This window comes from Oncorhynchus keta, unplaced genomic scaffold, assembly GCF_023373465.1.
Source record: "Oncorhynchus keta strain PuntledgeMale-10-30-2019 unplaced genomic scaffold, Oket_V2 Un_contig_23053_pilon_pilon, whole genome shotgun sequence".
Taxonomy (NCBI): Eukaryota; Metazoa; Chordata; class Actinopteri; order Salmoniformes; family Salmonidae; genus Oncorhynchus; species Oncorhynchus keta.
Genome location: NW_026283182.1, coordinates 152,501 through 178,572, shown reverse-complemented (window position 1 = coordinate 178,572; position 26,072 = coordinate 152,501). Strand labels below are relative to the sequence as shown.

Genomic DNA, 26,072 nt, shown 5'->3' with positions numbered 1-26,072 from the left:
ATCACAATAATGGAGTCCATATGTTTCTGGTATTAAAACTGACTGGCTGATGCCAACCATGTAGAGGATGGGTAGAGAGGACTGGCTGATGCCAACCATGTAGAGGCTGGGTAGAGAGGACTGGCTGATGCCAACCATGTGGAGGCTGGGTAGAGAGGACTGGCTGATGCCAACCATGTAGAGGCTGGGTAGAAAGGACTGGGTGATGGCTGATGCAACCATGTGGAGGCTGGGTAGAGAGGACTGGCTGATGCCAACCATGTAGAGGCTGGGTAGAGAGGACTGGCTGATGCCAACCATGTAGAGGCTGGGTAGAGAGGACTGGCTGATGTCAACCATGTGGAGGCTGGGTAGAGAGGACTGGCTGATGCCAACCATGTGGAGGCTGGGTAGAGAGGACTGGCTGATGCCAACCATGTAGAGGCTGGGTAGAGAGGACTGGCTGATGCCAACCATGTGGAGGCTGGGTAGAGAGGACTGGCTGATGCCAACCATGTGGAGGCTGGGTAGAGAGGACTGGCTGATGCCAACCATGTGGAGGCTGGGTAGAGAGGACTGGCTGATGCCAACCATGTGGAGGCTGGGTAGAGAGGACTGGCTGATGCCAACCATGTGGAGGCTGGGTAGAGAGGACTGGCTGATGCCAACCATGTGGAGGCTGGGTAGAGAACACTGTAGAACACTGGCAGGTTGATCAAGACTGTGTGTGTGTGTGTGTGTGTGTGTGTGTGTGTGTGTGTGTGTGTGTGTGTGTGTGGACTGGCTGATGTGTGTGTGTGTGTGTGTGTGTGTGTGTGTGTGTGTGTGTGTGTGTGTGTGTGAGAGAGAGTAAGCAGTTGTTCAGTTGATGGTGTGTAACTCATCAGTGTCTTACTTCATGGGCTTCTGTGTAGAATGAGAAACAGACAAACCTTCAGTGAAACTATCAATCAACCCGTCAGTTGATTTCTGGAAACAGTTAAACCCTCCAGCCCACAGCTGTATGGGTAGAGGGACTTTGTAGTCTGTTTTGTTGTTGTGAGTATCATAACGTATTCTGGGCTGTCACGAAGGCACCTTATTCCCTCTATAGGCTAGTGCACGTCTTTTGACCAGAGCCTATAGGGCTTGTCAGAGGCCAACAGCGTGTCAGAGGGCAGCGTGTCATAGGGCAGCGTGTCAGAGGGCAGCAGGGTGTCAGAGGGCAGCAGGGTGTCAGAGGGGCTGGGTAGCAGGGTGTCAGAGGGCAGCAGGGTGTCAGAGGGCAGCAGCGTGTCAGAGGGCAGCAGGGTGTCAGAGGGCAGCAGGGTGTCAGAGGGCAGCAGGGTGTCAGAGAGCCTCACCAACATAAGTAAAAATACTTTAAAGTACTACTTAAGTAGTTTTTGGGGTATCTGTACATTACTATTTCTATTTTTGACAACTTTTACTTCACTACATTCCTTAAGAAAATAATGTACTTTTTTTGTTGTGACTCCATACATGTACTTTTTACACCTGACAACCAAAGTACATTTAAAATTCTTTAGCAGAACAGGAAAATGGTCCAATTCACAGACTTATCAAAAGCTCATCCCTTATCATCCCTACTGCCTCTGATCTGTTCCCTGGCTATCTGTAAATTATGTCTGAGTGTTGGAGTGTTACCCTGGCTATCTGTAAATGCTGTCTGAGTGTTGGAGTGTTCCCTGGCTATCTGTAAATTTTATGTCTGAGTGTTGGAGTGTGCCCCTGGCTATCTGTAAATGATGTCTGAGTGTTGGAGTGTTCCCTGGCTATCTGTAAATGATGTCTGAGTGTTGGAGTGTTCCCTGGCTATCTGTAAATGCTGTCTGAGTGTTGGAGTGTTCCCTGGCTATCTGTAAATTATGTCTGAGTGTTGGAGTGTTCCCCTGGCTATCTGTAAATGATGTCTGGAGTGTTGGAGTGTTCCCCTGGCTATCTGTAAATGCTGTCTGAGTGTTGGAGTGTTCCCTGGCTATCTGTAAATGATGTCTGAGTGTTGGAGTGTTCCCCTGGCTATCTGTAAATGATTTCTGAGTGTTGGAGTGTTCCCTGGCTGACTGTAAATGATGTCTGAGTGTTGGAGTGTTCCCCTGGCTATCTGTAAATGATGTCTGAGTGTTGGAGTGTTCCCTGGCTGACTGTAAATGATGTCTGAGTGTTGGAGTGTTCCCTTGGCTATCTGTAAATGATGTCTGAGTGTTGGAGTGTTCCCCTGGCTATCTGTAAATGATGTCTTAGTGTTGGAGTGTTCCCTGGCTAACTGTAAATGATGTCTGAGTGTTGGAGTGTTCCCTGGCTGACTGTAAATGATGTCTGAGTGTTGGAGTGTTCCCCTGGCTATCTGTAAATGATGTCTGAGTGTTGGAGTGTTCCCCTGGCTATCTGTAAATGATGTCTGAGTGTTGGAGTGTTCCCTGGCTATCTGTAAATGATTCTGAGTGTTGAAGTGTTCCCCTGGCTATCTGTAAATGATGTCTGAGTGTTAGTGTTCCCCTGGCTATCTGTAAATGATGTCTGAGTGTTGGAGAGTTCCCTGGCTATCTGTAAATGATGTCTGAGTGTTGGAGTGTTCCCCTGGCTATCTGTAAATGATGTCTGAGTGGTGGAGTGTTCCCTGGCTATCTGTAAATGATGTCTGAGTGTTAGTGTTCCCTGGCTATCTGTAAATGATTTTGAGTGTTGGAGTGTTCCCTGGCTATCTGTAAATGATGTCTGAGTGTTGAAGTGTTCCCCTGGCTATCTGTAAATGATGTCTGAGTGTTAGTGTTCCCTGGCTATCTGTAAATGATGTCTGAGTGTTGGAGAGTTCCCTGGCTATCTGTAAATGATGTCTGAGTGTTGGAGTGTTCCCTGGCTATCTGTAAATGATGTCTGAGTGTTGGAGTGTTCCCCTGGCTATCTGTAAATGATGTCTGAGTGTTAGTGTTCCCTGGCTATCTGTAAATGATTTTTGAGTGTTGGAGTGTTCCCTGGCTATCTGTAAATGATGTCTGAGTGTTAGAGTGTTCCCCTGGCAAAAAAAAAAAAACAAGAAAATGGTACCATCTGATTTACTTTATGTAAAGAATTTGAAATTATTCATACTTTTACTTTATTGTAGTAATTCTATTTAATTTATATACCCAAGTATATTTGCAACCAAATACTTTCAGACTTTTACTAAAGTAGTATTTTACTGGATGACTTTCACTTTCACTTGAGTCATTTTCTGTTAAGGTATCTTTACTTTTACTCAAGTATGACAGCCTGAGCCTATTTACAGAGAGACAAATGGACACACACGCACACACACACGTACACACACGCCTACACACACTGATTCGACCCCCCCTTTCTCTCTCATCCCCCCCTCTATATCTGTGCTACCCCCCCCCTCCCACCCTCTCTCCATCTCTCCCTGCTCTCTTTCTCACTCCTTCTCTCCCTCTCTCTCTCCCTCTCTCTCTCTCTCTCTCTCTCCTCACTCCATCTCTCCCCCTCTCTCTCTTCCCCTCTCTCTCGCTCTCTCATTCCATCTCTCCCTCTCCTCACTCCTTCTCCCTCTCTCTCATTAAAGCTGCTTTTCTTTTGATTTGGGGATTTACACTATTTTTACTGTCACCTTGTCTGCGTCCCAAATGCCACCCTAGTCCTTACAACGTGCACTACTTTTGACAAGGGCTCATAGGGCTCCAGTGAAATGTAGTGGACTATAGAGTGTAGGGAATAGGGTGCCATTCAAGCCGCAGCCCTTGTCTCATGGTTAAGATGAGAAGCTACAGCTGAGGGGAGAGTAACCTATTATACACAGCTTGGCATTTCAGATTCATTTCTTCCTTTATATTTTTGGGGGTGAGAATATGTAATACCATCTGTGTGTTCCGATGGGATACGCAGACATGGATTGCGTCCCAAATGGCACCCTATGGGTCCTGGTCAAAAGTAGTGCACTATATAGGGAATAGGGTGCCAGTTGGGCTGCAGACCCAGAATAGGTGACATGAATTAGGCAAAGCAGGGGTTTCTTTAGTGACTAAAGCAGCTATGGGGATGAAAAGGCTACCAGGCTGGAAGGTTAGCAGTAAGAACAGACTTCTGCCACCTGAACTTAATGTTGAGTCACATTTACCTTTCATTCAAATCAGAGCCAGGGAGAGAGCAGCTTACAAGGTGTCCTTGGTGTGTGTGTGTGTTCTACCCTTGGCTAGGTGCAGGCAGTTTATTGTGTTTGTGTGTCCAGGCTTTTTATGCCTGGTAGCGGTGGTTGTTATGCTGGTGAGTTACACAGTAGTCCTGATGCTGTGCTGTTACCATGGGGCTTCTACAACCCACAGGGGTCCTGATGCTGTACTGTTACCATGAGGCTTCTACAACCCACAGGGGTCCTGATGCTGTGCTGTTACCATGAGGCTTCTACAACCCACAGGGGTCCTGATGCTGTGCTGTTACCATGAGGCTTCTACAACCCACAGGGGTCCTGATGCTGTGCTGTTACCATGAGGCTTCTACAACCCACAGGAGTCCTGATGCTGTGCTGTTACCATGAGGCTTCTACAACCCACAGCTCTACCGTGTGTGTGTGTGCATGCTATCCTCTTTAAATCAGCTCTACCGTGTGTGTGTGTGCATGCTATCCTCTTTAAATCAGCTCTACTGTGTGTGTGTGTGCATGCTATCCTCTTTAAATCAGCTCTACCGTGTGTGTGTGTGCATGCTATCCTCTTTAAATCAGCTCTACCGTGTGTGTGTGTGTGCATGCTATCCTCTTTAAATCAGCTCTACCGTGTGTGTGTGTGTGCATGCTATCCTCTTTAAATCAGCTCTACCGTGTGTGTGCATGCTATCCTCTTTAAATCAGCTCTACCGTGTGTGTGTGTGTGTGTGTGTGTGTGTGTGTGTGTGTGTGTGTGTGTCCTCTTTAAATCAGTGTGTGTGTGTGTGTGTGTGTGCATGTGTGTGTGTGTGTGTGTGTGTGTGTGTGTGTGTGTGTGTGTGTGTGTGTGTGTGTGTGTGTGTGTGTGTGTGTGTGTGTGTGTGTGTGTGTGTGTGTGTGTGTGTGTGTGTGTGTGTGCTGAGGGTAGCAGTACTACCGTTGACCCCTAGGTCAAGTCAACGTTTCCTCTGACATACACAGATATTGTTGTGTGTGACAGACAGAGTAGAATAGTATGTGTAGGAGCACACTGATCCACCAACAGGCTAGATGGACTATGTTTCTATGTACATTGACATATCTTTAATCATAAATAATGCTGTGATGGCTGACAGCTGTTATGAAACATGCTATTTTGTCATATTAATGAATGTTTATGTTGCATAGTGGTTCATGTGTTTTTTCCTGTTGAGGTACATTAGGGCTGTAGATTCCATGGTAGAGAGCCAGGTGAAATAGGAAAGGCTGGCTAGAGTCTGGACTCATCTGGAGAGGGGATGAGAGGAGTGAATGGATGCATTCACACACACACACACAGACACACACACAGACACACAATCTCGCAGGCACAAACACACACGCACACACACATACACACAGACACGTGTATGCACACAAGCTCGCAGGCACACACACACACACACACACACACACACACACACACACACACACACACACACACACACACACACACACACACACACACACACACACACACACACACAGTAAGTGGTGAATGTGTTGGTTTTGGGAGCTTCCCAGGTGGAATATGGTCCAGTGCACTACTGTAGTATGTACTTCTTAGTGTGTGTGTGTGTGTGTGTGTGTGTGTGTGTGTGTGTGTGTGTGTGTGTGTGTGTGTGTGTGTGTTCAGCAGGGTAGAGAGTGCAACAGAGTGAGCATGTCCACATGGTTAAGAGATGGAACAAAGATGAGAGATGCTTTCCAGTCACTTTTTCTGTTGGCTTGGTGTTGAGAGAGTGACCAGTCTTTCTCTTCTCCATCTCTGGATCCAGTTTGTGTCAACCTTGGATATTTTAAAACACTTTTTACCTTTATTTAACTCGGCAAGTCAGGCACGAACAAATTCTTATTTTCAATGACTGCTTAGGAACGGTACTATATCACATTTTGTACTGCCCAATATGACATCTCCCTCTAAATATTCACCCTGAGTATCGTGTGTATCGTTTCTCTCTCTAAATATTCACCCTGAGTATCGTGTGTATCGTTTCTCTCTCTAAATATTCACCCTGAGTATCGTGTGTCGTTTCTCTCTCTAAATATTCACCCTGAGTATCGTGTGTCGTTTCTCTCTCTAAATATTCACCCTGAGTATCGTGTGTAACGTTTCTCTCTCTAAACATATTCACCCTGAGTATCGTGTGTCGTTTCTCTCTCTAAATATTCACCCTGAGTATCGTGTGTAACATTTCTCTCTCTAAATATTCACCCTGAGTATCGTGTGTATCGTTTCTCTCTCTAAATATTCACCCTGAGTATCGTGTGTCGTTTCTCTCTCTAAATATTCACCCTGAGTATCGTGTGTCGTTTCTCTCTCTAAATATTCACCCTGAGTATCGTGTGTATCGTTTCTCCCTCTTAACTATTCACCCTGAGTATCGTGTGTCGTTTCTCTCTCTAAATATTCACCCTGAGTATCGTGTGTGTCGTTCCTCTCTCTAAATATTCACCCTGAGTTTCTTTCTCTCTAAATATTCACCCTGAGTATCGTGTGTATCGTTTCTCTCTCTAAATATTCACCCTGAGTATCGTGTGTATCGTTTCTCTCTCTAAATATTCACCCTGAGTATCGTGTGTATCGTTTCTCTCTCTAAATATTCACCCTGAGTATCGTGTGTATCGTTTCTCTCTCTAAATATTCACCCTGAGTATTGTGTGTATCGTTTCTCTCTCTAAATATTCACCCTGAGTATCGTGTGTGTCGTTTCTCCCTCTAAATATTCACCCTGAGTATCGTGTGTGTCGTTTCTCTCTCTAAATATTCACCCTGATTATCGTGTGTGTCGTTTCTCCCTCTAAATATTCACCCTGATTATCGTGTGTATCGTTTCTCCCTCTAAATATTCACCCTGATTATCATGTGTGTCGTTTCTCTCTCTAAATATTCACCCTGATTATCGTGTGTGTCGTTTCTCCCTCTAAATATTCACCCTGAGTATCGTGTGTATCGTTTCTCCCTCTTAACTATTCGCCCTGCACTCTCAGCCAAAAACTCTCTTTGTGGAGCATGGTAATATTTGGGTTTGAGTTTAATGGCATGAGTTTTTACTAGAGAGTAAATGGGGGTCAGTGTGTTTTGGGGACTCTCCTATTTTCTTCTTTGTGTCTGAGTCACTGTAGCAGAGGTGGTTCACTGAACTAAAGCTTACGCAATGACAATCCCTCAGACCAGGGCCTGTATTCACAAAGCATCTCAGAGTATGTTTTCATCCATGTATTCTTAAAAATAGTGATCTAAAAGGCCAAACTGATCCTAAGTCAGCACTCCCACTCAGAGACGCTTGACGCATACGGCCCCTGAGTGCATATTCACAAAGTATCTGAGTAGGAATGCTGAATCAGAATCAGATACCCCTTCTTAATCATTATGATTTACAGTAAACTGACCCTAGATCAGCACTTCAACTGGGTTTGAGAACACGGGCCCAGAAGATTGATGTTAGCAATGAGATTTAGCTCAGAGGTATAATTTGTTCTGGAGTCATGCAGACAACTCAGGTTGAAAGTCAGTCACATCAGGTTCGGGTCAAAGGTTCTGTCTGCCTCGATGCTGCCCGGCATCATTTCAACATGACAGTGTTGTTTCTAAACAGCCCTGTTTTCCACTAGTCACCCAGGAGAGAGACACGGTGACATAGTTGTGTATTGTTAACAATATCACTAACCTGATCCTACAGTACGTTGTCTTTGTGGCTTTATGTTTGTGTTCCTATCAGTTAAATCTATCTAGAACACACACACACACACACACACACACACACACACACACACACACACACACACACACACACACACACACACACACACACACACACACACACACACACACACACACACACACACACACACACACACACACACACACACACACACACACACACACACACACACACACACATACACACAGCTCCTGATCCTACAGTACATTGTCTGTGTGGCTTTATGTTTGTGTTACTATCAGTTAAATCTATCTAGAACACACACACACACACACACACACACACACACACACACACACACACACACACACACACACACACACACACACACACACACACACACACACACACACAGCTAACCCGATCCTACTGTACAGAGCATTTTCATGTCTGTTATTTAAGTCCAATCTGTCTGGAGAATGACATTCTCAACCAGAGCCAAGGTGTTGGTTACACAAACACATGTCTCCTGTCATGTCTTTATCCTCCTCTGCTCTCCTCCTCCTCCTCCTCCTCCTCCTCCTCCTCCTCCTCCTCCCAAGTATCTATAATTCCATCCAGCGTTATTCGCGGTGAACCCAAGTTCAAGCAAATCTGTATTACAAAATGATACATTCCTGTTTGACGTAACGTAAGCAGTCACCTTGTTTATAGGGAATCCATTTCCTGCTGGATTGAATGGAACATGATGGATTTAGTTCCATATTGTGCTCCTTTGTTGGGGGAGTATCTGGATCTAAGCTCTGCATGTTGATTGGATGGAAAGGCCTTGATTGGTGGAACCTCACCTCACCCCTAGAGGATTAGATTTGTTGTCACCACTCTGTCTTTCTGATCTGTCTCTTGGTCTGATCTGATTTCTCTCTCTATATATTTTTTATTGGCTGATCTCCCCATCACTCTGTCCTCTGTGTGATGAGTAGTCTACGGGTGTGTGTACGGGTGTGTGTACCAGGCTAATGAATAGGACAATGGGACATCTTCCCTGGCTTTTACTGGGCTTTCTTTCTTTCTTTCTTTCTTTCTTTCTTTCCTCTCTCTCTCTCTCTCTCTCTCTCTCTCTCTCTCTCTCTCTCTCTCTCTCTCTCTCTCTCTCTCCCACAAAGCTTCCACACACACGAGAGCGATGTGTAGCTTAAACCGTAGTGAAGTGCCTTTGACACGTTATGCAAACCTTAACGTTCACTAGGAAAGATTGAATACCTCCATATTTGTGTGTGTGTGTGTGTGTGGTGTGAACTACTGTTCATAAACACAACTCATGTTGAGGTTTCTGAACTACGGTTCAAGATTGTATGTCATGTTTAGAAATTAAACCTTTAATTCTCAGGCTTTATTCTTCGGTATTTATGCATGAAATGGACTATGGTTCAAAAGCAGTATTCTGGTGTATTGAGGATTCCCAGGCCTTTCCCACTATTGTTAGGTCTGTGTGTATCTACTATTCTGTGTGTGTGTGCATGTGTGTGCTCACATGCAGTTGGCATGGGCATGTTCAGTTAATGGGTACAGGCCTCCAGACTACACTGCTATGGCCATTGTGTGTAAGAGTGAGAGATACTCACATACTTCTGTCAGTCTCCGCTCTTTATGACAGGTCAGGGGGTGTGGTGGCCCTTGTAAGATGGGCACCTCTCAGTTCTCCGTTGGGGCTGGGTGGCACTACCCTGGGTGGGGGAGGAAATGACAAGGAAGGGTGGAAGAGTAGGGTTTCAGGACCGCTCTGATGAATGCTCCAAGGCAAGACCAGCAAGTCTTTGAAGAGGAACACATTAAAAGTGGGAAAACGGAGAAGATGAAGAAAAGGTGTGAGAGAACCTGTTTCAAATGTAAATGTCAGCACTGAAAAGTCCCTGATCAATTCACATGTCTAATGAGTTTGATTGGCATTAATAGAAGTCATGGGTCTGCATCCCAAATGGCACTCTGTTCCCTATATAGTGCACTACTTTGGACCAGGGCCATAGGGCTGAATTGGTTGCCATTTGGGACGTAGTCAGGCAGTCAATATTATCTGGGAGTAGAGGGGGAAAATCAGGCTAATTTAGGATGAGATTAGCTAATGTGGGAGGACCGTATAAACACACACACACACACACACACACACTTGTACACATTTTGCGCGAGCGAACACACACAGACTCAGACACACACAATCTCATGTGCTGGTGCATATGCACCAAGTACGCACACATAGACACTCATACACACACAAGCTGCTGTTAGTCTGTGATAACCTGCTACAGGAAACAGTAAAGTTGCTGCTAGTCTGTGATAACCTGCTACAGGAAACAGTAAAGCTGCTGTTAGTCTGTGATAACCTGCTACAGGAAACACTAAAGCTGCTGTTAGTCTGTGATAACCTGCTACAGGAAACAGTAAAGCTGCTGTTAGTCTGTGATAACCTGCTACAGGAAACAGTAAAGCTGCTGTTAGTCTGTGATAACCTGCTACAGGAAACAGTAAAGCTGCTGTTAGTCTGTGATAACCTGCTACAGGAAACACTAAAGCTGCTGTTAGTCTGTGATGACCTGATACAGGAGACACTAAAGCTGCTGTTAGTCTGTGATAACCTGCTACAGGAAACACTAAAGCTGCTGTTAGTCTGTGATAACCTGCTATAGGAAACAGTAAAGCTGCGGGTTAGTCTGTGATAACCTGCTACAGGAAACACTAAAGCTGCTGTTAGTCTGTGATAACCTGCTATAGGAAACAGTAAAGCTGCTGGTTAGTCTGTGATAACCTGCTACAGGAAACAGTAAAGCTGCTGTTAGTCTGTGATAACCTGCTACAGGAAACAGTAAAGCTGCTGTTAGTCTGTGATAACCTGCTATAGGAAACAGTAAAGCTGCGGGTTAGTCTGTGATAACCTGCTACAGGAAACACTAAAGCTGCTGTTAGTCTGTGATAACCTGCTACAGGAGACACTAAAGCTGCGGGTTAGTCTGTGATAACCTGCTACAGGAAACACTAAAGCTGCTGCTATGCTCCCTCTCCAGTAAAGCTGCTCTCGCACTCTCTTTCCCTCCTCTGACACACCACACCACACCACACCATACACGTACACATACACATACATATACACATACACACACACACACCACACACACCACACCAAACCACACCACACCACACCACACCACACCACACCACACCACACCACACCACACCACACCACACCACTGTACACTGTACACATACACATACACATACACATACACATACACATACACATACACACACAAACACTGCTGTTAGTCTGTACTGAGACACAAACACAGCAGTAGCTCCTCCCTACACCGTGGTTGTTTTTGGAAGTCTAATTGAACCCACAACCTGCCTTTAATCCTGTCCAGCACAAAGCAGACCACCAGGTGTGTGTGTGTGTGTGTGTGTGTGTGTGTGTGTGTGTGTGTGTGTGTGTGTGTGTGTGTGTGTCTGTGTCTGTGTCTGTGTGTGTGTGTGTGTGTGTGTGTGTGTGTGTGTTGTGTGTGTGTGTGTGTGTGTGTGTGTGTGTGTGTGTGTGTGTGTGTGTGTCTGTGTGTGTGTCTGTGTCTGTGTCTGTGTGTGTATGTGTTGTGTGTTGTCTGTGTGTGTGTGCGTGTGTGACAAACTACTGCTGTGTGTGTGTTTTGTGTGTGTGTATAAAAAATGTCCTTGACCTAGATGTGGTGCAGCTTTCAACAGAATCCAACTATGTCAGGAAACAGCATAAGAAATTACCTGTACAACACAAAGGTTTAGTCTCAAATGTCACCCTATCCCCTATATAGTGCACTACTTTTGACCAGGGCCCATAGGGTTTTTGCCATACGTTTTGCACTATATAGGGAATAGGGGGGCATTTGGGACACAAACAGATGTACAATGGTCAGGAATGACAATATTCTTTATATAGGCATATATTTTGGAAGGAACTGTTACACACACATACACCAGGTTTAATCCAGGTGAAAGATATGACCCCTTATTGATGTCACTTGTTAAATCCACTTCAATCAGTGTTGATGAAGGAGGATTTTTAAGCCTTGAGACAATTGAGAGATGGATTGTGTATGTGTGCCATTCAGAGGGTGAATGGGTAAGACAAAATATTTAAGTGCCTTTGAATGGGGTATGATAGTAGGTGCCAGGCGCACCAGTTTGAGTGTGTCAAGAACGGCAATGCTGCCGGGTTTTTCCATGCTCAACCGTTTCCCGTGTGTATCTTGAATGGTCCACCACCCAAAGGACATCTAGCCAACTTGACACAACCATGGGAAGCATTTGAGCCAACATGGGACAGCATCCCTGTGGAACGCTTTTGACGATTGAGGCTGTTCTGAGGGCAAAAAGGGAGCAACTCAATATTAGGAAGGTGTTCTTAATGTTTTGTTCACTCAGTGTACGTAGGTTTCATATTGTGTCATTACTTGTCAGTGGAAGACTGATCTCATGCTATAGGAATTCTGATGATCATAGCTGTAAATTATCTCTTTCTGTCTGTCGGTTTCTCTGTGTCTCTCTCTTTCTCTCTGTATGTCTTTTCTCTCTCACTCTAGCTCTCTCTTCCTCTGTCTTTCTGCTCTCTCTTCCTCTCTTTCTGCTCTCTCTTCCTCTCTGTTTTCTGCTCTCTTTCCTCTGTCTTTCTGCTCTCTTCCTCTCTTTCTGCTCTCTCTTCCTCTCTTTCTGCTCTCTTTTCCTCTGTCTTTCTGCTCTCTCTTCCTCTCTTTCTGCTCTCTCTTCCTCTGTCTTTCTGCTCTCTCTTCCTCTGTCTTTCTGCTCTCTCTTCCTCTGTCTTTCTGCTCTCTCTTCCTCAGTCTTTCTGCTCTCTCTTCCTCTGTCTTTCTGCTCTCTTTCTTTTTCTTCTGTTTTCTTCACTTGTTATGGTCTATACCACTGTCCTTCTCTGTCCTATCCTCTAATGGCAGAAAGCTAGCTTCATTTCAAAAGGAAGGCCCTGTAACGTCCAGTTATTTTCATATATCATGAACCTTTCTCTCTCTCCCTCATCATCCTTTTCTTTCTCTCTGTCTATTCAAGTGCCTATTCCTCCCACAGCCCTCTGATTACCTTTGTCTTCCACCCTGCTGTGTGCTTCAGCCATGATGTAATACACGCCTAATCTAGGCTGAGCTTCATTTGACAGTGCTGCTATTTACCTGTTTTTTTAATACAGAATTTACCCCAGAAAGTCCTGTTGAGCTTAGAAGAAGTGGTGTAGTCTGCTCAGCTCTGTCCATTTCTCCCCCTGTCTGTCTCTCTCTCCTATTGCTCCTGGCCTATGTTCTGGTTTTCACAGAAATGAAAGGAACATTGGCTTCTCTTCAACAGCGCTGTTTTAAACGTCTGAAGCCTTTCCTGTCAGAAACGATACGCTCCAAAACATTGGCTCGTCATCGCAGTATTTCCACACACGCATGCATCCACTCAAACACATGCATCCACTCAAACACATGCATCCACTCAAACACATGCATCCACTCAAACACACGCATCCACTCAAACACATGCATCCACTCAAACACATGCATCCACTCAAACGCATGCATCCACTCAAACGCATGCATCCACTCAAACGCATGCATCCACTCAAATGCATGCATCCACTCAAACGCATGCATCCACTCAAACACATGCATCCACTCAAACACATGCATCCACTCAAACTCAAAACACATGCATCCACTCAAACACATGCATCCACTCCACTCAAATGCATGCATCCACTCAAACACATGCATCCACTCAAACATGCATCCACTCAAACACATGCATCCACTCAAACACATGCATCCACTCAAACACATGCATCCACTCAAACACATGCATCCACTCAAACACATGCATCCACTCAAACGCATGCATCCACTCAAATGCATGCATCCACTCAAACGCATGCATCCACTCAAACACATGCATCCACTCAAACACATGCATCCACTCAAACGCATGCATCCACTCAAACGCATGCATCCACTCAAACATGCATCCACTCAAACACATGCATCCACTCAAACACATGCATCCACTCAAACGCATGCATCCACTCAAACATGCATCCACTCAAACACATGCATCCACTCAAACACATGCATCCACTCAAACGCATGCATCCACTCAAACACATGCATCCACTCAAACACATGCATCCACTCAAACACATGCATCCACTCAAACATGCATCCACTCAAACACATGCATCCACTCAAACACATGCATCCACTCAAACACATGCATCCACTCAAACACATGCATCCACTCAAACACATGCATCCACTCAAACACATGCATCCACTCAAACACATGCATCCACTCAAACACATGCATCCACTCAAACGCATGCATCCACTCAAACGCATGCATCCACTCAAACACATGCATCCACTCAAACGCATGCATCCACATCTACTCAAACGCATGCATCCACTCAAACACATGCATCCACTCAAACACATGCATCCACTCAAACACATGCATCCAAACACATCTACTCAAACACATGCATCCACTCAAACACATCTACTCAAACACATGCATCCACTCAAACACATCTACTCAAACACATGCATCCACTCAAACGCATGCATCCACTCAAACACATCTACTCAAACACATGCATCCACTCAAACACATCTACTCAAACACATGCATCCACTCAAACACATGCATCCACTCAAACGCATCTACTCAAACGCATGCATCCACTCAAACGCATCTACTCAAACACATGCATCCACTCAAACACATGCATCCACTCAAACACATCTACTCAAACACATGCATCCACTCAAACACATGCATCCACTCAAACGCATGCATCCACTCAAACGCATGCATCCACTCAAACACATCTACTCAAACACATGCATCCACTCAAACACATCTACTCAAACACATGCATCCACTCAAACACATGCATCCACTCAAACGCATCTACTCAAACACATGCATCCACTCAAACACATGCATCCACTCAAACGCATGCATCCACTCAAACATGCATCCACTCAAACACATGCATCCACTCAAACGCATGCATCCACTCAAACCATGCATCCACTCAAACACATCTACTCAAACACATGCATCCACTCAAACGCATGCATCCACTCAAACCCATGCATCCACTCAAACACATCTACTCAAACACATGCATCCACTCAAACGCATGCATCCACTCAAACACATGCATCCACTCAAACACATCTACTCAAACACATGCATCCACTCAAACACATCTACTCAAACACATGCATCCACTCAAACACATGCATCCACTCAAACACATGCATCCACTCAAACACATGCATCCACTCAAACACATGCATCCACTCAAACACATCTACTCAAACACATGCATCCACTCAAACACATCTACTCAAACACATGCATCCACTCAAACACATCCACTCAAACACATGCATCCACTCAAACACATCTACTCAAACACATACATCCACTCAAACACATGCATCCACTCAAACACATCTACTCAAACACATGCATCCACTCAAACACATGCATCCACTCAAACACATGCATCCACTCAAACACATCTACTCAAACACATGCATCCACTCAAACACATGCATGCATCCACATGCATCCAAACGCATGCATCACATCTCCACTCAAACACATCTACTCAAACACATGCATCCACTCTACAAACACATCCACTCAAACACATGCATCTACTCAAACACATGCATCCACTCAAACATCTACAAACACATCCACTCAAACACATCCACTCAAACACATACATCCACTCAAACACATCTACTCAAACACATACATCCACTCAAACACATGCATCCACTCAAACACTCAAACACATGCATCCACTCAAACACATGCATCCACTCAAACACATCCACTCAAACACATGCATCCACTCAAACACATGCATCCACTCAAACACATCTACTCAAACACATGCATCCACTCAAACACATCCACTCAAACACATACATCCACTCAAACACATACATCCACTCAAACACATCCACTCAAACACATCTACTCAAACCCATGCATCTACTCAAACACATGCATCTACTCAAACCCATGCATCCACTCAAACCCATGCATCTACTCAAACCCATGCATCTACTCAAACCCATGCATCTACTCAAACCCATGCATCTACTCAAACCCATGCATCCACTCAAACCCATGCATCTACTCAAACCCATGCATCTACTCAAACCCATGCATCTACTCAAACCCATGCATCTACTCAAACCCATGCATCTACTCAAACCCATGCATCTACTCAAACACATGCATCTACTCAAACCCATGCATCTACTCAAACCCATGCATCTACTCAAACCCATGCATCTACTCAAACCCATGCATCTACTCAAACACATGCATCCACTCAAACACATGCATTCTAGATGTAAGAGCTGGTATTTACCCTGACCTTGCCTTAAAGGGAGAGTTCATCTAAAATACGTGGAATTAGACATGAAACGCAGAAATGCTAATATCGTTGATATTGGCTTACATTGGGGTTTTTGCCACGAATATGAACAAAAGTTATAATAATAATAATAATAATAATGCCATTTAGCAGACGCTTTTATCCAAAGCGACTTACAGTCATGTGTGCATACATTCTACGTATGGGTGGTCCCGGGAATCGAACCCACTACCCTGGCGTTACAAGCGCCATGCTCTACCAACTGAGCTACAGAAGGACCAAAAGTTGTATTTCGGAGACATTGGCCAGGTGAATAAACCAAACATGAAGTTATGTATTACCTTAAAGGGTGCTTTGGATTAACTATCCCTTTAAATGTGTGACTTTGGTCTGCCTCTAAAAACCAGAAGTGTTGAAAGAGTGTGTCTTAGGCTGGGAAAGACTGGTCCTAGGAGATCTGTGAACCTCTAGTAGTAGTTTGTGAAGAGTAGAACTATAGTGCCCTGTTAGAAAGAAAACACACACACTTGAGTGCTGGCTAACCTGTTATTACATAGGCCTGTGATTTACCGTGTGGTGCTGAGTGGACACCGTGGCACATAGTAAAGGGACTGTGTCTATGTCGAGGCCTGACATCTTTTATGCAAGTGTGTGGCTGAGTTGGAGAGGAAGAAAGAGTTCCACCCATTAATACACTGTGGGTGTGGGTGTGTGTGCGTGTGTGCGAGGCCTTACTTGTCTTAAATAGAAAATATTCAGATCAGATGAGCAGACACTTGACTGAAGCCGTCCGGGAGAACCCTTTCTCCTCCTGAGACAAAGGGAAGAAAGAGAAGGAGGGAGGGATAAGAAAAGGAATGAAATGAATGAGTGAAGACTCACCATATGAGGCATCGCTGCTCTGCTCTCACTAGACGAGCACCACTGAAACTAAAGCTCTGCTGAGCTTCGCAAAACGGAGGAATTCCCAAGACATCAGACAGGAATTGTTTTGATATTTTAATATGGCATAATAGGCTTCAACTTATTGCTTTCAACGTCAAAACTAAAAATTGGTAGAAAGACTAAATTCACCTGGGGTTTTAGCGTTTGTGTTTTTAGGTTTTATAACTGACTCTAATTACATCAGAAAAGCTTTAAATATGTCAAGCTCGTGACTTTGTTGTGACTGAAAGTTGGCTCCCAGTGTTCCTAACGTAAACTCCTAATGTTCCTCTAAGTGGGGAGTTGGAGTCATTTGGCTCTATGGGGCTGATAGGAGATGTTGGGTTTAGAGAAGCGTATACACACACACACACGTACGCATGCGCAACAGCAAACCATTTCAACCTTGTACAACTGTCTGCCAGTTTCCATCAAAACATTCCTCCAGATGAATGGAAAAGATAGTCACCATCTAAAATAATGTAAATGACATTCAACAAGTTATTAAACCATTTCAGACAGACATGCAGCCTGCCAGACTCCATCAGAACAAACTGTCCTTGTGACAGACAGACAGCCCGCCAGACTCCATCAGAACAAACTGTCCTTGTGTCAGACAGACATGCAGCCTGCCAGACTCCATCAGAACAAACTGTCCTTGTGACAGACAGACAGGCAGCCCGCCAGACTCCATCAGAACAAACTGTCCTTGTGACAGACAGACAGACAGACAGCCCGCCAGACTCCATCAGAACAAACTGTCCTTGTGTCAGACAGACAGACAGACATGCAGCCCGCCAGACTCCATCAGAACAAACTGTCCTTGTGACAGACAGACAGACATGCAGCCCGCCAGACTCCATCAGAACAAACTGTCCTTGTGACAGACAGACAGACATGCAGCCCACCAGACTCCATCAAAACAAACTGTCCTTGTGTCTTTCCTCTTTGTTTTACAGACAGACAGACAGACAGACAGACAGACAGACAGACAGACAGACAGACAGACAGACAGACAGACAGACAGACAGACAGACAGACAGACAGACAGACAGACAGACAGACAGACAGACCTTCATTATGTTTTTCTAGCAGACAGCAGCATTTGAATAGAAAGACAGCTGACATTTAGAGACAGACATTACTGTCATTGACTCATGACCAAGCCACAGTGGGTTATGCTTGTGTGTGTGTGTGTGTGTGTGTGTGTGTGTGTGTGTGTGTGTGTGTGTGTGTGTGTGTGTGTGTGTGTGTGTGTGTGTGTGTGTGTGTGTGTGTGTGTGTGTGTGTGTGTGTGTGTGTGTGTGTGTGTGTGTGTGTGTGTGTGTGTGTGTGTGTGTGTGTGTGGCGAAGCAGTAGGTATTTTATGAAACTGACTGGCAAAATTAACAACGTCTCAACAATGAACTGATGGTGTGAGAGAAAGACCGGAGGAGAAGACGGATTGATGAACTGATGGTTTGTTTCTCTCTTTTGAATTCTCGCCTCTCTCTCCCCCTCTCCCCTCTCTCCTCTCCCCCTCTCCCCTCTCTCTCCCCTCTCCCCCTCTCCCCTCTCTCCTCTCTCCCTCTCCCCCTCTCCCCCTCTCTCCTCTCCCCCTCTCCCCCTCTCTGTAAGGTGAGGTCAGTGGTGTCTGTTTAACAGGTGTGTGTCCAGTGAGCTGTGGGAAGCTTAAAGTCAGTCTTGACATTTTCACACACTAATGACTTTTCCGGAAGCTCTAATTTTCCATCGTGTTCCTCGGTTTGTGTGTGTGTGTGAGTTTTTCTGAATCCCGTCAGACAGGCTGTGCCTTTTTGAGGGGCTTCAAATGTTACCCTCATTACCTGTGTGTGTGTGTGTGTGTGTTCCCTCATTCTCACAGAAAGTTATATCCCTCGTCCCTACCTCCCTCTCTCCCTCGCACGTTGACACACTCCTCCCTCGTGGTCACACAGAAAAACACCTACACCGACTTTGTTCCAGAAATACTCTCTACATTGTGGGGGTCGGGGGTCACCTTTCTCTCACAAACACACAACATCTTTATACCCAATGGGAATGACATGTATTACCGGTAATCTGCATGACTCATGACTGTGCTAGCCCACTGAGCTAAAGCCTAGCTCACTATCACCACCTCAGCTACACATACACAAAACACACAGCTCAAAACACACAGCTCAAAACACACCACACGCAGTCTGAGGTCAGAAGGGGTCAGAGGTTAAATAATACTATTGTCTAAGCTATAAAGAAAGACTTTGCTCTCTGGAGTACTGTAGGCAATAATAGCTTTGGGATAATGCACTGTCAGAGTGACTAAGCTACCCCTGGGAAGCTACAGAAATTCTAGATTAGGGCAGACATTTTGATTGATTTATTGATTGGTTGTTTGGTGGGTTGCTTGTTTTGCGTGAACAAAGCTGCTGCATAGACACAGATATAGGATGTGTCCCAAAGGCACCCTGTTCCCTACATAGTGCACTACTTTTGACAAGTTCCCTTGGCCTCTGGTAAAAAGTAATGCATTGTATAAGGAATAGAGTGCCATTTGGGATGCAGTTTCCCAGATATATAATACATCCCTTGTACAATATGTAGCCTATATTCTCCATATAAAGCCTAAAGGGAAATTCTAATTTTATGACCAAACCCGCAACATCTGGTGTTGGGCCCTAGCCAGAATAGAGGCACTTTGATGCTGCTGTGTGTGTGTGTGTGTGTGTGTGTGTGTGTGTGTGTGTGTGTGTGTGTGTGTGTGTGTGTGTGTGTGTGTGTGTGTGTGTGTGTGTGTGTGTGTGTGTGTGTGTGTGTGTGTGTGTGTGTGTGTGTGTGTGTGTGTGTGTGTGTGTGTGTGTGTGTGTCTGGCAGCATCTGAAAGGCTCTTGTGAAGATGAATAGTAATAATAATGATGATGAGACAGTGTTCAGCACCTCTCTGTTGATGTATCCTTGAGCCAGCCCACACTCCCAGCCCCGCCAATAAAACCCGAGAGAGAGAGAGAATTGAGAACGCACACAGGCACACACATACATGCCGCACACACACACACACTCAGAGGAATGTCACGTGCCACCTTAATTGTGGACCAGCGGAGAGTGGATGGAATGATTTACACAGACGCTGAAATCTTGAAGGGCGAGTGTTTCACCCCTCTTCTTCCCTTCTCTTTCTCTCACAGCCTTTCATTTCCATGCTGAGACAGGTCTGATAACCTGGCTGTGGGACTGACTGGTTGTGGTTGACAACATCTGTAGGAGGTGTGTGTGAATGTGTGCAGACTGGATGTCCTGCTCCCCTTAAATCAGTCATCTCATTGTCTGTATAAAAGGACACACAGAAGAAACCTCAACAAATGCTTTTGTTGGTTAGTTTCAAAGCATCAAAATAACAGTTTTACATTTACATTTACATTTAAGTCATTTAGCAGACGTTTTGCTCTTTACTGTCATGCTATAGCTGGCAGTCTGATAATTTTTTTCCTCTCTCCTGGAGAACAAGGACAAATAAGATTAACTTTTTTAAAGAAACCTGTAGATCTTTAAAAATGACAATAAAAACATTGGAAGAGAGATTCTAGCTCAAGCTAAAACCACTAGCCTGCTAAACATCTGTAGTCTGTTGGTTCCAGAAGGTAAGTAGTGCTGTGTTGGTTTTAAAAATGACCTGTTGTTCCACCTCATGACTCCCATCAGATTAGATCAAGTATCACCCTGTGTGTGTATGTGGTGTGTGTCAGATCAGCCAATGGTAGGCCAGCCGTGTGCGTGCGCGTGTGTGTGTGTGTGTGTCACATGCCATGTCTATTCCAGGCCATTACACAGTTATAGTGCAGCTCCACAGGGGGCCCAATTAGAGTAGATTAGATTATGAAGGGGATGCTGGCCACTCCCTATTTTTTTATTTCACCTTTATTTAACCAGGTAGGCTAGTTGAGAACAAGTTCTCATTTGCAACTGCGACCTGGCCAAGATAAAGCATAGCAGTGTGAACAGACAACACAGAGTTACACATGGAGTAAACAATTAACAAGTCAATAACACAGTAGAAAAAAAGGGGAGTCTATATACAATGTGTGCAAAGGGCATGAGGAGGTAGGCAAATAATTACAATTTAGCAGATTAACACTGGAGTGATAAATGATCAGATGGGCATGTGCAGGTAGAGATACTGGTGTGCAAAAGAGCAGAAAAGTAAATAAATAAAAACTGTGGGGATGAGGTAGGTGAAAATGGGTGGGCTATTTACCAATAGACTATGTACAGCTGCAGCGATCGGTTAGCTGCTCAGATAGCTGATGTTTGAAGTTGGTGAGGGAGATAAAAGTCTCCAACTTCAGCGATCTTTGCAATTCGTTCCAGTCACAGGCAGCAGAGTACTGGAACGAAAGGCGGCCGAATGAGGTGTTGGCTTTAGGGATGATCAGTGAGATACACCTGCTGGAGCGCGTGCTACGGATGGGTGTTGCCATCGTGACCAGTGAACTGAGATAAGGCGGAGCTTTACCTAGCATGGACTTGTAGATGACCTGGAGACAGTGGGTCTGGCGACGAATATGTAGCGAGGGCCAGCCGACTAGAGCATACAAGTCGCAGTGGTGGGTGGTATAAGGTGCTTTAGTGACAAAACGGATGGCACTGTGATAAACTGCATCCAGTTTGCTGAGTAGAGTGTTGGAAGCAATTTTGTAGATGACATTGCCGAAGTCGAGGATCGGTAGAATAGTCAGTTTTACTAGGGTAAGCTTGGCAGCGTGAGTGAAGGAGGCTTTGTTGCGGAATAGAAAGCCGACTCTTGATTTGATTTTCGATTGGAGATGTTTGATATGAGTCTGGAAGGAGAGTTTGCAGTCTAGCCAGACACCTAGGTACTTATAGAGGTCCACATATTCAAGGTCGGAACCATCCAGGGTGGTGATGCTAGTCGGGCATGCGGGTGCAGGCAACGATCGGTTGAAAAGCATGCATTTGGTTTAACTAGCGTTTAAGAGCAGTTGGAGGCCACGGAAGGAGTGTTGTATGGCATTGAAGCTCATTTGGAGGTTAGATAGCACAGTGTCCAATGACGGGCCGAAAGTATATAGAATGTTGTTGTCTGCGTAGAGGTGGATCAGGGAATCGCCCGCAGCAAGAGAAACATCATTGATATATACAGAGAAAAGAGTTGGCCCGAGAATTGAACCCTGTGGCACCCCCATAGAGACTGCCAGAGGACCGGACAGCATGCCCTCCGATTTGACACACTGAACTCTGTCTGCAAAGTAATTGGTGAACCAGGCAAGGCCCTACATGGGTGTTAAAGTGCAGATGTGTGTGTGTGTGACCTGCAGTCTCTCTCAGAGTATCTTCCAGTTAAAACAGACCAGGAAGATGAAGAGGAGATGCACACAGATACAACATAGCTAACAGACACAGCAGTAGAACAACAGCGGTTTTTTATTCCATTGGACATCTAATCCCAACAACGCCTCATCCCATTGGACAGAGGAGCATTCTGAATATCAATCATCAATCTCATTGGACATTTGTTAACCAACCTACCACTCAGTCTACAGCTGTACAAAGGAACTGTCTGACTTGATATGTAGGATAGTCAATATGTCACAGTCATTGACGAACCTGCACTTTACATCAGAACAGAGTCATTTTGAGACATCAGAACTGCTCTCACACCAACAGAGCTGTTTTTGAACTTCTTTATTTCCATCGTCTTCAAGAGGTGAGTTTTTCATTTCTTGACGCTCGCCGGTTAGACAATGGAGCATTTGGATGCTTTAAAAACATCTCAAATCTTAGTTTGCCAAGCATTGATGAGCCATAGACACAGCTTCTTCAGTCTGGTATCAGTATACTGCGTTCCTTTTCTTTTCAACAAGAAAAGCATTCATTTTGAGTCTGTTTGTGAAACAGTGTTGAGACTCTCAAAAAGACAGAACTTGATTTCTGGAACCTTAAAACGGTGAACCATTCAGCGTCGGCAGTGAGAAACTGTCATGGACTTCAGGTGCTCAACATCCACCTTTCTCCTGGTGTTGAGGACAGTGTTGATTTGAGCTTGATCTACTATTTGAAGAATCTAAACGACATGGAGGTTTCTGTTCATTTCAATATCAATATGAGCTCAATGTCCTTTGTGACCCTCCGGGGGTCCTGTCACATGGCTGAGGAGACTTGCCTTGTGTTACTTTCACATCACAAACATCACCTCAGAGCAGTTCTGTTTGATAAATCTGAAATGGCTGGATTTAAAATGCAATAAAATCTATTTAAGGGACATGGTAAACTGAGGTTCAGTTTCTTTGCCCAACACAGCATGGAAACCCTAACACTTTAATATAACCCAGTCATAAACATCTGCATTCATCCACCTCACCTTCCTAAATAACATATATTTAGACTTTCCTCCTCCTAGTGAGTCACAGACAAGTTGAAATCTCACCATATATTTGGTGTCTTCCCTTACTCTCTACATCACCATGGACAGCACCCCAAAACAAGACTTTGTCCTTCAGCTCACGACTCCATCTAATGTGATCTTCAAGAATGCTGGAGACCATTCTTCCAGTCTGTTGTCTACCTCAAGGCCATGACAGATATCTCCTGTGTGGGTCTCACTTTGCTGCAAAGTACTTCACCTCCCTGCAGGAGTTTGAGTTCCAGTTTGAGTTCCAGTTGGTTTTCTCACCAGAGTTTGTGGACATGAGTGACCTGAACAGGCTTGTGCAGCTAAGGTGTCTGACACTGGGTATCATGTTCTACAATCTATCCAGACTGGAGAGCCTGAACCTTATCGAATAGAATCCTCACTCTGGAGGAGGAGCTGAGCAGAGACCTGCAGTCCCTCAGTGTGATTAAATGTCATGCTATAGAGGAGTTCAGCATGTTGGACAGCTTTCCAGAGCCCCTCACCTTCCTGAGGTTTATGGAGTTCTTTGGTCCTCACCTGCACTGCAGCTGTGATAATGCCTGGCTGGACAACTGGGCCAGGAGACAGCAACATGTCCAGGTCATATTTTGGCTTGAGGGAGAGCTGGAGATGACATGCAAAAATGAAAATGGTATCCAGAACTTCCGCAGGTACTCGGAGGCCCACTGTTCCCTGGATGTGCGTTTTGTCCTGTTCATCTGCACCTCCCTAGACCTGCTCGGCTTCATACTGGTGGTGCTGCCCCATCAGCTGGCCTTCTGCCACATTGCACATAGTTGACTAGAAGAGGTGGTGCAGAGGCCCAACCCCAGAGGGAGCTCCCACTATGATGCTTTTGTGTCATACAGTGGTAGAGACGAGCGCTGGGTGCTGGAGCAGCTGCTGCCGGGCCTCCCTTCCTGTCTCTGTCTGCACAGTAGGGACTTCCAGCTGGGGAAGGAAATCATGGATAACAACACAGACGGCCTCTACGGCAGCCGCCACGCTCAGGGTCTGGTGAGTCGTCACTACCTGCGCAGTAACTGGTGCTCCTTGGAGCTGTGACTGGCCAGCCGGCATCTGCTGGTGGAGCACACGGACATCCTTATCCTGGTCTTCCTGGAGGACATACCCCCCTAGGCAGCTGTCTGGCCACCACCTCCTGGCCAGGCTGGTCAAGACCAGGACCTACCTGGACTAGCCCCAGGACCTACCTGGACTGGCCCCAGGACCTACCTGGACTGGCCCCAGGACCTACCTGGACTGGCCCCAGGACCTACCTGGACTGGCCCCAGGACCTACCTGGACTGGCCCCAGGACCTACCTGGACTGGCCCCAGGACCTACCTGGACTGGCCCCAGGACCTACCTGGACTGGCCCCAGGACCTACCTGGACTGGCCCCAGGACCTACCTGGACTGGCCCCAGGACCTACCTGGACTGGCCCCAGGGACGGCGGCTCTGCAGCCAGCCTTCTGGGACTGCCTGTGGACCAAATTGGCCCCTCCGGAACCACTCCCTACACAGTAACACAACACATAGATAGGAATACATGTCAACCTGTCTACCATGACAGGGGTATTCAGTATTTATATACATAAACATTTTTGCTTTTGATGTTTTGTTCAGTACTATCATCATTTATTTAATGTAATGTATACTCTGTGACTTACCTAATACCAAACCTACTAACTAACTAGGGCCGAGATTGTTATGTTACCAACAGGTGCATTGCACAAACAACAATGCACCTTTTTCAAGGGCAATATCCCAAATGTTCACAGCAATGACATTCATGGTTAACTCTGCAGATGGAGGTTCAAGTAGAAATGGCCTATGATAAGTGCTGTGTTGTTGAAAGTGCATCTGATTTGAATCCCGGCCTAGTTAACTACAGTACCTTCAATAAGTATTCACACCGCTTGCCTTTTTCCACGTTTTGTTGTTTTACAGCCTGAATGTAAAATGGATTCAACTGAGATGTTGTGTCACTGGCCTACACACAATACCCCATAATGTCACAGTGTTACGTTATGAATTATGTTTACAAATTAATTACAAATAAAAAGGTGAAATGTCTTGAGTCAATAAGTAATCAACCCATTTGTTATGGCAAGCCTCACTTTGTGTGAAATAATAGTGTTTAACATGATTTTTGAAGGACTACCTCATCTCTGTACTCCGCACATACAATTATCTGTAAGGTCCCTCAGTCGAGTAATCAATTTCAAACACAGATTCAACTGTAAAGACCAGGGAGGTTTTCCAATGCCTCGCAAAGAAGGGCACATATTGGTAGAAGGGTCAAAATAAAAAAAGCAGACATTGAATATCTCTTTCAGCATGAAGTTATTAATTACGCTTTGGATGTTGTATCAATACACACAGTCAATACAAAGATACAGGCGACCTTCCTAACTCAGCTGCCGGAGAGGAAGGAAACCGCTCAGGGATTTCACCATGAGCCCAATGGTGACTTTAAAACAGT

General features: G+C 45.2%; 1 long non-coding RNA gene and 1 pseudogene across 1 annotated transcript; one reads left to right on the top strand and one right to left on the bottom strand.

Moving 5' to 3' along the window:
- Positions 1 to 10,216: 10,216 nt before the first annotated feature.
- Positions 10,217 to 10,691, bottom strand: LOC127921671 (uncharacterized). The gene is made up of 2 exons (XR_008109245.1): positions 10,604 to 10,691; positions 10,217 to 10,349 (listed from the first exon to the last, which is right to left on the bottom strand). It is a non-coding gene; the product is annotated as an uncharacterized LOC127921671 (long non-coding RNA).
- A 5,185-nt stretch (positions 10,692 to 15,876) lies between these two features.
- LOC127921675 (toll-like receptor 13) lies at positions 15,877 to 25,114 on the top strand (annotated as a pseudogene).
- The last annotated feature ends 958 nt before the right edge of the window (positions 25,115 to 26,072 follow it).